The following is a 15,041-nucleotide window of genomic DNA, read 5'->3' on the forward strand; positions in this document are numbered from 1 at the left end:
AGGGCTGTAGATGCAATGTGAATGTCTGCTCTGCACAATTCCAAATAAATATAGTCAGAACTGGTTATTTAATGTCCTTTTGGGTTATGTGTGTTTAGCTTTGGACATGTTAAGGGCATTTACAAATGTTGGATTTGTGTGTCAGGCTACATGCCAGAAGTTTGCCCATACTTTCCTCTAACAGCCAATAATCTTGATTAAGGTGAAACAGCAAATTCTGCTTCTTTTACTGTTTCCCTTGCTGTTAAGTCTCCACCTTGGCCTAGGAGCCTCAGTCTCTGGCAGGGAAAGTTTCTGATTTACATTCACATTGTTTGGTACTGAAATTGTCCCCACAATGTCTTTGTTTATAAATACATTATGGGGTGATGTTAAATCATCAGAGAAGTAGAGCGAGTTGGAAAAAAAATGCTGTCATCGTGGGTAAATGGATTGAATATTTTAAATGGAAAGGCGGGCTAAAAATATTTAAATAAATAAATAAACAAACAAATTTTATGTCTCCATATGTCCACCAGACTAAGTTCTAACACCCAGGACAAGATTTCTTTCTGTTGCGTGAGGGCCTTCCTAACATGGGAGAGTTTTCTCCATTGAGGTGGGAGTGTAACTGAGAGATTTCAACAAAGCAAGACATTGAGGAATATCCTTTATCTCAAAAAGAAAAATCAGGGGACCTTTAATATTCACAAAATGCAGACAGAAAGATGTGGCTTCAATCAGCACCTACAATTAGATTCCAGACATTCCAAAGCTCATTATGAAGTAATAAGGTATTGGCTTCTAGTAGAGCAGGGCCAAGTTTCTGCCAACAAAAGCTCATACAGCATGGTGCATTAAAACTTTGCTTTTTTTGAGAAAATCAAACGGAGAAATTTCTGAACAAACCCCTTCTGGAGGAGACTCCTGTTTCTTCTAATCTACCCTTAATCTACAAACTGCAGCCACCACTGGTTATTCAGTTACTGATGTAGAACATTAGCCTGGAATTCCCTTCAGAGTTGATCAATCTGGTCATCAGTTGGCTCAGAGTCAGCTTTTGATGAGAGGCAAGAGCAGGTCAGATACAACCACTCTGTTGCCATCTTCTACTCACTAATGGGCAGAGTAGAACTGGAAACTGAATATGAGATGTTACCAGGGATTAAATTCTCAGAGACCATTTCCCAGAGCCCCCACAACCCATCACTGAGGGCTCAAGCTTCACCTGTGGGACAGGGGTTCTCAGGGCATCATCCCTAAAAGTCAAGGAATGTGTCAAAGCCTGTGGCTTCAATTCTGCAGGAAGCCCTCTAGGATGTGCCGGGGCTCCCATGGGTTTGAAAATATTTACCAGAATTCTGCTCTGATTGGCTTTGGCTGAACTTAAGCCTTGGATGTCACATACACCAGGGCAGGAAACATATAATAATCAAGGAAACTCCTTAGAAAGAATTTTGAAAGGGGGAACTTACTAGTAGGAAAGGATCAAAGTCTATGGCATTACAGAATTATCTACTAAATATTTTAGAAACTTTGTCGGCCTGTCTGTGTGTCCATCTGTGAGTCTATTTGTTCAAGAACTTCCCTTAAATGGTAAGAGCTAGGACCACTAAATTTGGTCTGCAGCTTCCTCGTATCATAACTTAGAGCAAGGCTAGGATTTGGTTGTGCCAGGACAATGAGATGTGTCTGGAGTTCAATTGTTTCTCATAAAATGGAAAGGCAGGAGGGAGAGTTATACTGTAGAATGACCACCGGGGGAAGCAAGAGTCCTGAGATGGTGACTGGGACAACTATAACCCCACTGGGCCAGCAGAGGGTGGGGGGGAGGGGAGAGAGAGAAAGGGACAGCTATATTCTATATATTTGAGAGAGTTTGTCTGTTTGTGTGTCCATCTGTCCCCCAACTGGGGGACATGCACCCCTGGATGTGCCCGCTGGAGCTGCAGCAGCCATGGACAGGTGCTTCTCACCTGGTCCCAAGCTCCTGGGGTGACAATGGGCTGGGGTTGTCCCCTCTCCCTGGAGCAGCCTGTATATTAAGCCCCTTATCCCTAGCCTTACCTCAGAGCAATGATTTAAATGAATTAAAATAAAATGTACTTGAGTTAAGGAACTGAAGAACACCAGGTAAATCTTCTAGTTTCTCATTAATCAGAATAAAACCTATTTCCAAATTCACCAGAATATTTCATTCAAATTTCAAAATGATTATAGAATGGCTGAATCTTGGTTTTTTAAATTCATAACACAGTATGTTCTACTATCATGGTATAGAAAATTAGAAATTCATGCTTCAGCAAAATGATACAATTTTTTAAGCTGCAAGAGAAAGATGTGCACTCTCTCTTTCTCTCTGTCTCCCCTCTCCAGATACATACTCCCACTCTATAATCCCCCTTTGGTTGCATACCCAGGAGCAATCATCTAGTTCCAAGACTCATCAATCATCTTAACAGCAGTGAAAACTAATCCCTGAAGTAAGACATTTCCAATCATCTTTCATTCGCCATAAAGACACCGTGAGTTGAGATTTCTTATTTTCCATCTCTTACATCCCACCCTTGTAATCATAGCACTCATTATTCACAGCCAAAATTATCAAGGCATACATTTGTGTAGTGTTCTTTGGGATTTTATTCAGATAACTCCTATTAAAAAGTCAATGGAAGACATGAATTTAAAACGGTGACATAATTCTTGGAAAAATTAATTCCCATGTGTCTACTTTTGTGACTAAAGAGGGATAAGAAAATTAGATATGCTGGTTTTGGGGAAAAGAGAGAAGTTTGTTTATTTGGCGTATTTATTTGCATGTGTGAGTCACAATATTCTAAACATGTTTAGAACATGGGTTTTTTTTTCAGTTTTCTAAACATGTTTAACTAGAACCTCTTCAGATCCCAAATGCTTTATAATAATAACATTCTGAAGCTCCTCTTCCATGCTCTTTAATAACACCCTTAATTATGAACATGTGTTTTTAGGCAAACACTATAACGAGTAAAAAAAAAATCAAAGTTCACATTAGGGATGTTGAAGATTTCTATGGTTCAGAATCCTTTGAATACATCCCTATGCTTGTTTCATCTCCAGAATGGAAACAAACCTCATGGCAACAGGGAACATGCGGATGGAGAAGAGGATAGAAGTCCAGCCTCTGTAAAAACTCAGATTGTCAATAAAAAGAAATGTATTATCCAGACCTCTAATTTCAGTTTTGCTGTAAGAGTTATGAATTAGTCAAGCAGACATTTAATCTGGATATGATCAAGAGTTTAAAATCACATCCTGGATTTATATCCTGTGTTCAAAGTTTGCCTTCAACATCTCACACCAAAAGGTACGTACTTTACAATCATCTTGATCAGCATTTTTTGAAGGACTACAAAAACATTTATCAGCAACAGCTCTGTAAAATATTACAAGAGTATCTCCTCTTGAGTTACAAAGACCTTCAGGAAATTCCAGCAAACTAATACTTTTAATCTAAACTTTTGCTAAAAATGATCCTTATATTAGTATTGACACAACAAATGCAGTAAGCTATGAGTGAAATGAGACACCCAATATTCTGTTCTCTCACAACAGAAGAGACAATCCACACTGTCAAGTATGGGTTCTCTTGGCCAGGCTTCGCCCCCGTATAGCCGAGATCTACCTCAGCAACCTCACCACATCACATGGATCCACATCACATGGATAGCAACAAGGCTTATCTACCAATAAAATGGAGCTTGTCAGAGTCCAGCACTCAACACCATATATGGGCATCACACCACACCCAGACCACTCCCATGCTACTCCCAGAGCACAAACAACACCAAATATGGTAATAGGCAAGAACATAAAAACCTCTCTGCCCTTAGCTCGGGGAGGACTCCCGAATATTGGAAGACAGAATCTGAGTCTGGCTTATGACTGATCACCCAAAGGCTGCCTCCCACCCACCGAATCTAAAAAGGGGTGTACGAATCTCGAGCATGCTCCGATTCCTTGTGTGTCTTTGTGTTGCTGAGTTTGTAAGTATTTAATTTACCCTCACTGTGGTTGAGTCGTTTAAAAGAGACAGGTTAGAAAATATATTGCTCTGTGGTAACTTTTATCCTTGTTATTGTCAGTGTTAAAGAAACAGTTTTTTTTAATGTGTATATATTTGACTTAGCTGTAACTTAGGTGGAGTTTAAAATTGTTGTGTGGCAAATATTAGGTAGTTACTCATTTAAGTAGTTCAGTTTAATAAATCATTCCTTCTTTAGTAAAACTTGTTGTCTTGCCATCATTCGGTATTTTCACTGGGTATTTGGCCTTAAGCCTCTGGGACTCCTGCCATTTTACCGAACCAAGAACCAACACACACCAAACCCAAGGTTTTTGTTAGAGCTAGTCCTAAATGAAACACTTGCATTGGAACACCTTCAGAATTTTTAGGAAGCCGAATCCAAACTTTGTAGCTTTGCAACTGATTAAACCTGACTGGACAAATCCAAAGCCTTTGGCCTTTTAGCAATTATACATTAGATCTGAATGTGTCCTTTGAGATCTGGTTCATCTCTATTTTTAGGTATAAAACATTCAATTTTATATGGTATTAGAAGATTTACCCAGCATTGCTTGGGTCCTTAACTAAAATAATGTTTATTTTTCTTCTTTTAAATCATTGATTTGGAGTAGAGTTGGGGACGAGTGGTTCAATATGCAGGCTGCCTGGGGAGAGAGGACAACATTAGCTCTTTCTCACTGCAGTAGCTTATGGCCAGGTGAGAAGTGCCTGTCCAGGACTGTTGCAGTTCAGTGGGCACATCCGAGAGAGGGGTGCATGTCCCCCAGTCACCATCTTTGGCCTCTTACTGCCCCCTGTGGTCATTATTCAGTATAACTGTCCCTTCTGCCAGACTCCTGCCTTTTCATTTTATGAGAAACAATTGTATTCCAGGCACATTCCATTGTCCTGGCACAACCAAAACCTTACTTTAAGTTATGTTAAGAGGAAGCTGCATACCAAATTCGGTGCTCCTAGCTCTTACCATTTAGGAGAAGTTCTTGAATGAATAGACTCACAGATGGATGGACAGATTGACAGAAAGAAACACAAAAACACTCCCAAATACATAGAAGATTTAAAGTCAATACTGTAAGAAGATTTTGATGAATATTGGAGAACAGGTGGCTCTCCTTGCTCGATTGTACATATGCTTTTCATTCAATTAGTCTGATCTTTCATAGTTCACACTTTTATTATTCTCCAGCTAACCTTGTCAGCACTAAATCTGTGTTTTCAAGGCATTTCAAATCAAAGCCCTCCAAGTTCTTGTTCATCTCAGCTGAAACATGTCTACTTAGCTCCCAGTGAGAAATGGCAATTCACGATAACTCTAATCTGTATCTCTCAAACCAAAAGCTATTGTTGCTGGTTAGTAGTGTCCTGAAAGAGAATTAAGATTTTTTAGCAAAGTTAGACTTTTATTTGATTATTGTGGAGTAATACTATTTTTCAAGAAGCCAAAGAGGTTAAATTTTGCAAAATTATTAAAATAGAAAAACTAAAAGAAATATACTATAAAGCTCTGAGATGAAGAATGAGGGAGAGAGAAAAAAAGAGAGAGAGAGACTGGATATGTGTACACTGCAGAGCTTTTCCGGGATACCAGAGGCATCCCGGAAAAGCTCTGCCGCGTCCAAGGAACACATCTGCTTTTTCAAAAAAACCTTCGGAAAAGCAGACATTTTTTTCAGCATCCCTGTAAACCTCATTCTATGAGGAAGAAGGGATGTTCTGAAAGAAGGTTTTTTCCTGACATTTAGCCTGGTGTAGATGGGACAAATGTCAGAAAAGCGTCTTTCAGAAGAAAAGCGGAAAAAGATATGCACATTGCGGTTCGCAATGTACATATCTTTTCCCAATTTTTCTTTGTAGTGTAGACATAGCCAGAAAGAGAGATCCTGTTGCCTTTTTGGGGTTGGCACAGAGAATGATTATAACCACCATCTTTCCAGAGGATATATTCTTTTGTATAGCAGTACTCAAACTTTTTCGTAGTGTGAACTATATTTTAATGAAGATATTAATTCAGATCCTCCTTTGGTGTAAATCAACATAATTCTACTTCAGTGAGCTATTTTGATTTCTACCTGCTAAAAGTTTTGGCTCATTATCTTGTGGAGCATCTTCCTCAATTATGTATGCCATCTCTGCGGCAGTGACAGCCATTTCTTACATGGATACATAATTCTTAATTATTTTAAGTTGTTTTAAATGGAATTTTGTAGAAGGAAATGAGGAAGAGGAGACAGCATCATGTTGCAAGCCAGCTTTTAATGGAGCACCAGTTATCCACTGGCTATACTTTTAGAACCTCTTCTTTAGCTCATGTGGTTTTGCAGCTGGAAGAGCAGGACTTTAGTCCTAGTTCTGCAGAATGTGTTGGTGAGATGTGCCAGTTGGGAACAACACTTGGGTCTGCAATCACATCACTTGAGTCTGTTAAGGACTTTGTTCTATTTCTGATACTTTTTTGGCATGGAACATTTGACAAATCCAACAAACTTACCACAAAGCAGTGACCTAGTAAAATATTTTCCTAAACATTTCCCTCCCCACACTAAGTAAAAGCCAGAAATTTAAATAACCCCATGTTTCCTGTGGTGGTCCTGTAATATGAAAGTAATTTGGTTATTATTCCTCTAAGTACTTTTGTCTTTCCCAACTGAAAGACAAATGATATATTTTTAAATATTTTTATAATTACCAACATTGCTCCTATGATTTTTACCTTCTCTTTTAATTTAATCCAGTGTTCGGAGATGTCTTTGTGTATGTTTGCATTTCAAAAGGATAGGATCTTATTGCTGCATTTGTTTTTATTCTCTCATACCATGTTCTATGTGCTTTTTCCAAGAGTGGAAGGTAAAAAATAATGTTAATATTTATTTTCGATTTATAAAATAGAACATGTTCATTACATGGCATCAAACAGAAAAATCCTGCAAGTGATCTGATATAACCCAGTGAGATACACTAATCTCTTGCATCTCAACTTACAAACATTACTATTAATCAAATAACAGGACCATTTGTAGTATTCTGAGATAAAGCTCAGTTGTTACAGAGAATTTATTCTGCAGATCTAACTCGGAAAAAAACAACCCTTCATTCTCTCTCCCTCCCCCACAATAAAATTTAACATATTGTCATGCTGAAAGATGAAAACAGCAGCAGTGAAGTGGATATTTAATCTATAAACATTCACAGGCCAGGATAAACCTGCTGGGAATGCTAAGTACCCTTCTTTCAGGCAACATGAAGACACCATTAAATACCCCCTTCGGTGCCAATAGTTGAGATAATAGAAGGCTGGCACCCAGCACATTGAGCTGCATGTGAGAACTAAACAAGTTTAAACTGCATGGTTTGAGGGGTTTCCCTGGGGCTAGTTGCAAATGCAGGGGCAAATGAAGGATTGGTCAGTTGCTGATGTGTATATGTGAGAGACAGAAACCGAGGGGAGCAGTGATGGTTATGGCTTAGGGAAGAAGCAGTGATGTAGAGCAGTGTTTCTCAAACTATGCTCCGCGGAACCCCAGGGGCTCACGAGACATCTCCAGGGGCTCCAGGAGGTTGACAAACTGGAAACATCAATAGGTACAGCACATACAATCAGTGAACCTCTGGGGCTCTGTTTAAATTTTTACACATGTAAAGGGCTCCAGAACCCAAAAAGTTTGAGAACCGCTGATGTAGAGTTTCTTTTGGGCACAGGACTTGACTGGAAAGGCAAGTTTGGAAACTGTGAGCAAGGAAACTGCCTGCTGGTGTTTTGTTCCCACTATGTTCAGAGAAACAGGACTGCATGTACATTCTTTATTGCATGTACATTCATTATTTATCTGGCAAACAGGATTGCGCCAACAACTGGCTTTCTGCATACACAAGGCAGCGGTGTGCAACCTGTGGGTCTTCCAGGGATGTGATTTGTGCCGGTCGGTATTTTCTTTTCCCAGCTCAGTGCCAGACGTACATACAGTAGGGGTGAGGGGAAAGGAGCAGCTTCTTTCCCCCTCAACCAAAATTTTCCTCGGGGTTGTGAGTGCAAAAAGGTTGTGCACCACTGCATTAGGGGATAGTAAGCCGGGCAATTGCCTGGGGCCTCACACAGTAGGGGTCGCACGTGAAGCTACATTGCTCAGGCTTACCCTTCAGCTCCAAGTGGTAGGGCTTCAGCCCCATTCACTGGGGCTTTGGCTTTCTGCCCTGAGTCCCTGCAAGTCTAATTCTGGCCTTGCTTGCTGGACTCCCTGAAATGTGACCTCTGATTGAGAACAGAGTTGCCAACCCACAGAAATTTAATTTACAGACAAAATGGGAAAAATTTACGGACAGACTTTTTTTATGGACATAATTTTATACTATATTAATAGGGCTTGACAAATCCGCTTATCTACTCACCCATGACGAGTAGATTTCAGCTGGTCACCCCGTTCACCAGCGGTTCGCGCATGCGCAATGTGGGTCTCGTGTATGCGCAGTGTGGGGCTGACGAGTGGTTTTCGCTGCGATCTCTGTATATTAAGATGACAATGGTAAACAATATTAAATTACATAAATTGCCAATGTGCTGACGCTAACTTGGCGGGATAATGTAGATGGTAACCCCGCGTCACCTCAACCATTGAGCTAAATAAACAACTAAAACGTCCAAATTCCACTGCTCTGCAGTAAAATGGCTGAAGCAGAACAGAAGAAATTTAATTGCTATAGAATAATTGTTGTTTTTTGAAATTTTATTGCACTCTAACGAAATTTATGGACACCTAATTTTTTTTATGGACTTTACAGACATGTCCAATTTCGGCTAATTTTTTTACAGACTGTCCATAAATTTGCTGACGGTTGGCAACCCTGGATGAGAATCGCTGACATAATCATATCTCCCAAGGCAAACTGCCATTATTCAAGGCCCTGAATATTGACTCACTATTCAGGCTCAAAAGATAAGAACGGCCATACTAGGTCAGACCAAAGGTCCATCCAGCCCAGTACCCTGTCTGCCGACAGTGGCCAATGCCAGGTGCCCCTGAGGGAGTGAATTGAACAGGTAATGATCAAGCGATCTCTCTCCTGCCATCCATCTCCACCCTCTGACAAACAGAAGCTGGGGACACCATTCCTTACCCATCCTGGCTAATAGCCATTAATGGACTTAACCTCCATGAATTTATCTAGTTCGCATTTAAACCCTGTTATAGTCCTAGCCTTCACAGCCTCCTCAGGCAAGATTGACTATGCGCTGTGTGAAGAAAAACTTCCTTTTATTTGTTTTAAACCTGCTGCCCATTAATTTCATTTGGTGGCCCCTAGTTCTTATATTATACGTTATATTAAGATATAACAGTTTCTCTTAATTTTCAATCGACAGTCTAATTTCCTTTTATTTGCATTCCTATCTTGGTTATCATGAACCCATGCCCTCTGGATGATGTCACCTGTACTACAATAAACCAACCCATCTGTGTGTAATTGTGGATCCTATGAAGTGATACACACGCTATGTGAGTGACTCTATTGTTATGTCTTGTTTTCAAGCTGTGTGGGTGCTAATGTCCCAAAGTTATTACATAATCTAGCTCTCTAGCGAAGACCTTTTTGTGAGACAGTCTTAGAAATTGCTGTTAAGTTAGGCAAATATGAACAGGATTGGTTCAAGACAGTTCACACAGTTCTGCTATGAAACAGAGGAAAAGGATTCCATGCAATGTCACACATTTCATTTGGAGGATTTGAATGCTGTGGTTTCATTGCATTGGAACATGAACATGTGTTGTATTCAGTCTTCTTCTACCATCACCCAAAAGTTGTGTGAGCAAATAGTAAGTGTGAAAAACTGGGACACTTTTGAATTTTTTTCAAGACAAAGCTCCTAATATCAGGGTGGTCCTGATCAGTGTTCCCTCTAACATTTTCTGTCCTTGGGTGGGTTGAATTTTCTTTTGGGCAGGTTGAAATTTCTTACGTGTATTACCAATATTGAGGTAGTGTTTGTGTGGATGTACACCAACAATACAAACAAAACATACACACACATAATTTTAAACAGTCCATATGTGTGGAAGAAAACATATTTAAACAAGGGATATTTAACAAGGAGCAATGCTTACTATATTTAATATGAAATCAAAGAAAAAAGAAAATTAACACTTCTCTTGGAGTACATGTATCTACCTTTCTAACAGCTCAAGCTAGTACCTGCTACTTCTGACTCATAAGAACCAGAACTCTACCACATAACAAAGATCTAACCTTAATGCAATACAATTTACCATGTATTAATTAGTAACACAGGATTTAAAAAAAATCATTAAGATCAGAGTTTTAGATACCTGCAACACTCCAAAAAATTCTGTTAAAAGAATCTCTTTCTTTCTTACTTTAAGGCATTAATACCTATGTAAACTTTGTTTGAAATGTAATCATCCAAATGTCTTTGCAGCCTGCTTTCCCACCACCCTCCCCAACCCAGACAGACAGGACTGCAGCAAGTGAGTCAGACACCGCAAACAAACTGCCCTCTGCCTCTACCTCACTGCACAGATGCCATCATCCATCCACCCCTACATTCCCTACCTACCCAATTCAGCTTGCTCCTTATTTCCCCTTCCCAAGAGCCTTGAGAGTGCTGAGTTTCTCTTTCTCTTCTCGCCCAGACGGGACTCTCCAAACTCCCCTCCCCTCTGAGGGTATGTCTACACTACCCTGCTAGTTCGAACTAGCGGGGTAATGTAGGCATACCGCACTTGCAAATGAAGCCCGGGATTTGAATTTCCCGGGCTTCATTTGCATAAGCGGGGCGCCGCCATTTTTAAATCACCGCTCGTTCGAACCCCGTGCCGCGCGGCTACACGGGGCACGAACTGGGTAGTTCGAACTAGGCTTCCTAGTTCGAACTACCGTTACTCCTCATGAAATGAAATGAGGAGTAACGGTAGTTCGAACTAGGAAGCCTAGTTCGAACTACCTAGTTCGTTCCCCGTGTAGCCGCGCTGCACGGGATTCGAACCAGTGGGGTTTTAAAAATGGCGGCTCCCCGCTTATGCAAATGAGGCCCGGGAAATTCAAATCCCGGGCTTCATTTGCAAGTGCGGTATGCCTACATTACCCTGCTAGTTCGAACTAGCGGGGTAGTGTAGACATACCCTGACTTCTCATCAGCCAGTTACTTATTCCCTCCCTTCCTCCTCCTCCTTCTTTCCTCCACCCACAGCCACTAATTGTCTCCTTATCTCCCTTCTTAACCTGCTCTGGGAGCTGTTCCATTTCAAGCATGGAGCATCTCCGTTTAGCTGCTTGCTCAGTGAGATGCCCTTTCCCCAGCCAGTCAGCTGAGCTCCTTGCCTGCCTAGGAGCTTTGAACTCCTGAGTAGAGCTCCAGAAACAGCTGCATGTCTGTGCAGGCATGCAGCTTACAGGAGCCTTGGTCCTGATAATATTGGGACTGGTCACCCTACCTGAAGGCAGGCTCATAAAATAGAACAGCCAGACATTACTTGTTTATATGGATGATGGTGGTTGTGGCAAGGTGGAAACATGACATTTTGCCTATCTTTCCATTCCCCCCTCAACATCTGAAGCGACCTTGGTCACCAGAGAGGATCCCGCAATCAAGGCTCCCTGCTCCCTAGGGCCTGAACTCAATGACAGTTATTCATAATCCATGGGGCATAGAACAGGTTCCATAGAGGGTAGGTGGCAGATGATGACCAGATAAGTAGTAAAGCAAACAGTCAAGTGTTACACTGCACTCCTTTTCTGGAGTGAAATATCTACTGGGCTCATGGGGGAAGATCCAAATCGTGTGATATCTAGATTCTCAATTTGGAGTCTTCAAAACATTTTAACTTAGCTCCAGCTGAAGGTAGCCCACTCCAATATACAAATAAAATGTAACATCTGTAGGAGTGATTACAGAGTGTTTTTCCTTTGGTTCTTATATATTCCCTTAACTGTAAGGTAGGCTTACCTATGGTGCCCTGAACATAGAAAACCTATTTATTTGTGCTGTTTAATTATATGTTTTCCTTTTATTTTCTCTGATCCTTCAAGTGCAATTGCATTATTGTGCTTCATTACATAATATCCAGCCATGTGAGAAAGTAACAGACACACCTTTTGCAGGCTCTCTGCATCAGTCTGTATTGTTTTCACAGATGTCCTCTTGAAGGCCACCTAATGCCACACATCAATGTTTTCTTCATGCTCTGCTTTCATTAGTACTTGTGTGGTATGGAGTTAGGCATGCAAGGGCTGCCAGCTGGCCAGAATGTCTGATAAATGTGAGAACAAAAAAATCCTATTCCATGCATCACAGCAAAGTGATCTATTCCTGGAACACCAGCTGGATTGCTGTAGTCAGCTATTAAACCAAGGCAGTAAAATGAAGCACTAATTTACTATGTAGGTTACACAGCAAAGCTATCTCCTTGCACAGCAATTTAGTTCATTCTGCTTAATTATAGATAGATGGTCTGTTAGTATGATGAAGATGCACAACGTTCTTCATGTTTATTGCTGTTTCTAAATACATGTGTTCTAGGTAGTGACCCATGGAAAAACTATTTTCAATTAATACAGTGTACTGTTGTCCTGCCACACATTAGGATACTTCCGGGCCTTGAAAAAATCAGCTTCCCATCAGAGGAGAGGTCAGTGTTGTAGACTCTTAACATAGCTTGTTTTATTTAAACATATACATCAGAATTGGTCAGTAACAAATGATCTTCATGGAAACCTCTCTTCCAGGAACCTCAGCACAAGCATCAAAGCTGCACTGCTAGTTCTATGTCAAAAATGAACTCATTTGAACTTCCCCCCAACAGCATTTCTTCCAAAACTAAAAACTTGTTTACACATGAAGAAAAAGAATTTATAAGGCAATGTGTAACAGTTCCATCTGCCAACAGTATATTTTAGCTGAAGGTGAGCCCGGTTATAATTCAGACAACATTTTTAGTTGTGATTTTAATTAGTGCAGACGTGATTTATGAGGATAATAACCCAAAACTTTCATTTATAAACAATGCAGTGATAGAACCTAGTGGAGTGCCACATTAAGCAATCAGTAGTCTAATGCCAAGTTGACATGTCTGAGGCAATTTTTTAATTAACTTTTTTGCTGATGACAAAAAGAGCAGAAATACACCAAAGACTGAAGAAGGTCCTACTGTCAAACAAAGAACAAGCAAGACAAATATCTGGTTTATTAACTTATTAAATGAAGCTATTCATCTGCTACAGCTGGCTACAATATGAATCAAAAGTATTTTTTATATCTATGGAGAACATGCCAGCCTTAGGAGTATGTATTGTGGTGCCGGTGTTTATCCCTAAAGAATGCTTCCATCCCATTGACTAGCTTTCTATTTTTCCTGAAGAAATTTTCTTTGAGGCCATTTTGCTAGATTAAGAGTCCTAATGACAGGCAGTTCAGGCCCTTGAGGGGGAGGCTTTTCAAGGTATGCTATTTTTTTAAATTGTAAATATTCAGTTGACTTGCAGTGCTTTTCTTCCCCAACCCCACATTAAATAGGTCTTACCAATGGCCTTCCATGCAGACAGCCTCAGATGCAATAGTGTTTACAAAAGGCTGAATACATGTTTTAAAGTATCCTTGGAAATTTGAGTTTTGCAAAAAAAGCAAACTCTTCAATATTTGTAGCAATACATTACTCTTCTCTGGTACCCATTATTCCTACAGTAGTTTTATGCTGAGCTATAAGGTTACTATGCATATTTACAGTGCACATATATCCATATGTTCATGAATATGAAAATTGCACATATGCATGAAGAATCTGGGAATGAAACAGAAAAACTGTCATGCACTGTATTAGATTAAGTTTAGCAGCCAATAATGTGAACTAAATATGCTCCTGAATCAAAACTAACTGAAATAACATGGTAACCTGAACATAACATGGTAACCTGAACATAGCAGGTCATATTGCCCAATGAGAAAGTCACGTCTCTCAACGGGACTTCACCCAGCTGCCTTTAGAGAAGGTTCAGGGGGTAGCCGAGTTACTCTGTACAGGATAAACTTAAAAAACAACAAATAGTTTGGTAGCACTTTATAGACTAACAAAACATGTAGATGGTATCCGGTCATCTGAAGAAGTGGGCTGTGCCCAAGAAAGCTCATGATACCATCTACATGTTTTGTTAGTCTATAAAGTGCTACCAGACTATTTGTTGTTTTTTAAGTTTAGAGAAGGTGACCGTATTTTGGATAGCAAACTGTAAGCAGAAGTGAATATTCTGGAATCTTGATGGGACCCTTAAATGTATTAAAATATGAATAGTGTTTCCACTTGGGAATGTAGTCTGCACACCCTGAGCACAGGCTAAAGTTTCCTCAGGAAACTTCACAGAAAACCTCTAGCTAGTAATACATGTACACTAATAGGAACAATGCTTACGCTCTAAACAGATAGCACAGGCATATTTCTGGGGGAATTCTGTGCCTAAAGATTCTGCACACAATAATTCAAACTTCTGCAAACTTCTGAATATTTTATTTGTCAAAAATAACCCAATATAATCACAGCAGTTTTGATTATTTTAGTAATTTCTCTCAAAGTACGTCAGCAAGTATGTCTATAACAATACTGACAATGAAAGGGATTTAGGAAATGTTTTTGACAAATGTATTCCTTACGAGGCATATTAATACAGAATTTTGAGTAATAATTTGTTTAGACTGCTATGCAGAAATGTATTTCTTGCATCTCTCAGAAGCTGTGCAAAGGCTTGAAGGAATCTGGGGTAATGGATAAGCGGAGGAGAGGGAAGCAATTGCAGGGAAGGGCCTGGCAGTGGACCTGGAATGTTGGGTGTGGGTGTGATAAGTATGGAACAATCTTCTGGGGGGGGGGGGGAACGTCATTATGGAGTTGGGAAGCCTCTCCCATATAGACCCTGGCTGATCCCTAGCCTCTCCTATTCAGTCAGGCACATCTGTCCTATTCCCATGTGTCCATACATCCCCACTGAGCCAGGCACAGCTGCT

At 40.2% G+C, this 15,041-nt stretch overlaps 1 long non-coding RNA gene across 1 annotated transcript; it reads left to right on the top strand.

The window, feature by feature from the left end:
• The first annotated feature begins 819 nt into the window (after positions 1-819).
• On the top strand, positions 820-3,187 carry LOC142827018 (uncharacterized). The gene is made up of 3 exons (XR_012901362.1): positions 820-1,059; positions 2,356-2,504; positions 3,079-3,187. It is a non-coding gene; the product is annotated as an uncharacterized LOC142827018 (long non-coding RNA).
• The last annotated feature ends 11,854 nt before the right edge of the window (positions 3,188-15,041 follow it).

The sequence above is a fragment of the Pelodiscus sinensis genome, chromosome 1 (genome assembly GCF_049634645.1).
Source record: "Pelodiscus sinensis isolate JC-2024 chromosome 1, ASM4963464v1, whole genome shotgun sequence".
NCBI classification, from domain to species: Eukaryota; Metazoa; Chordata; order Testudines; family Trionychidae; genus Pelodiscus; species Pelodiscus sinensis.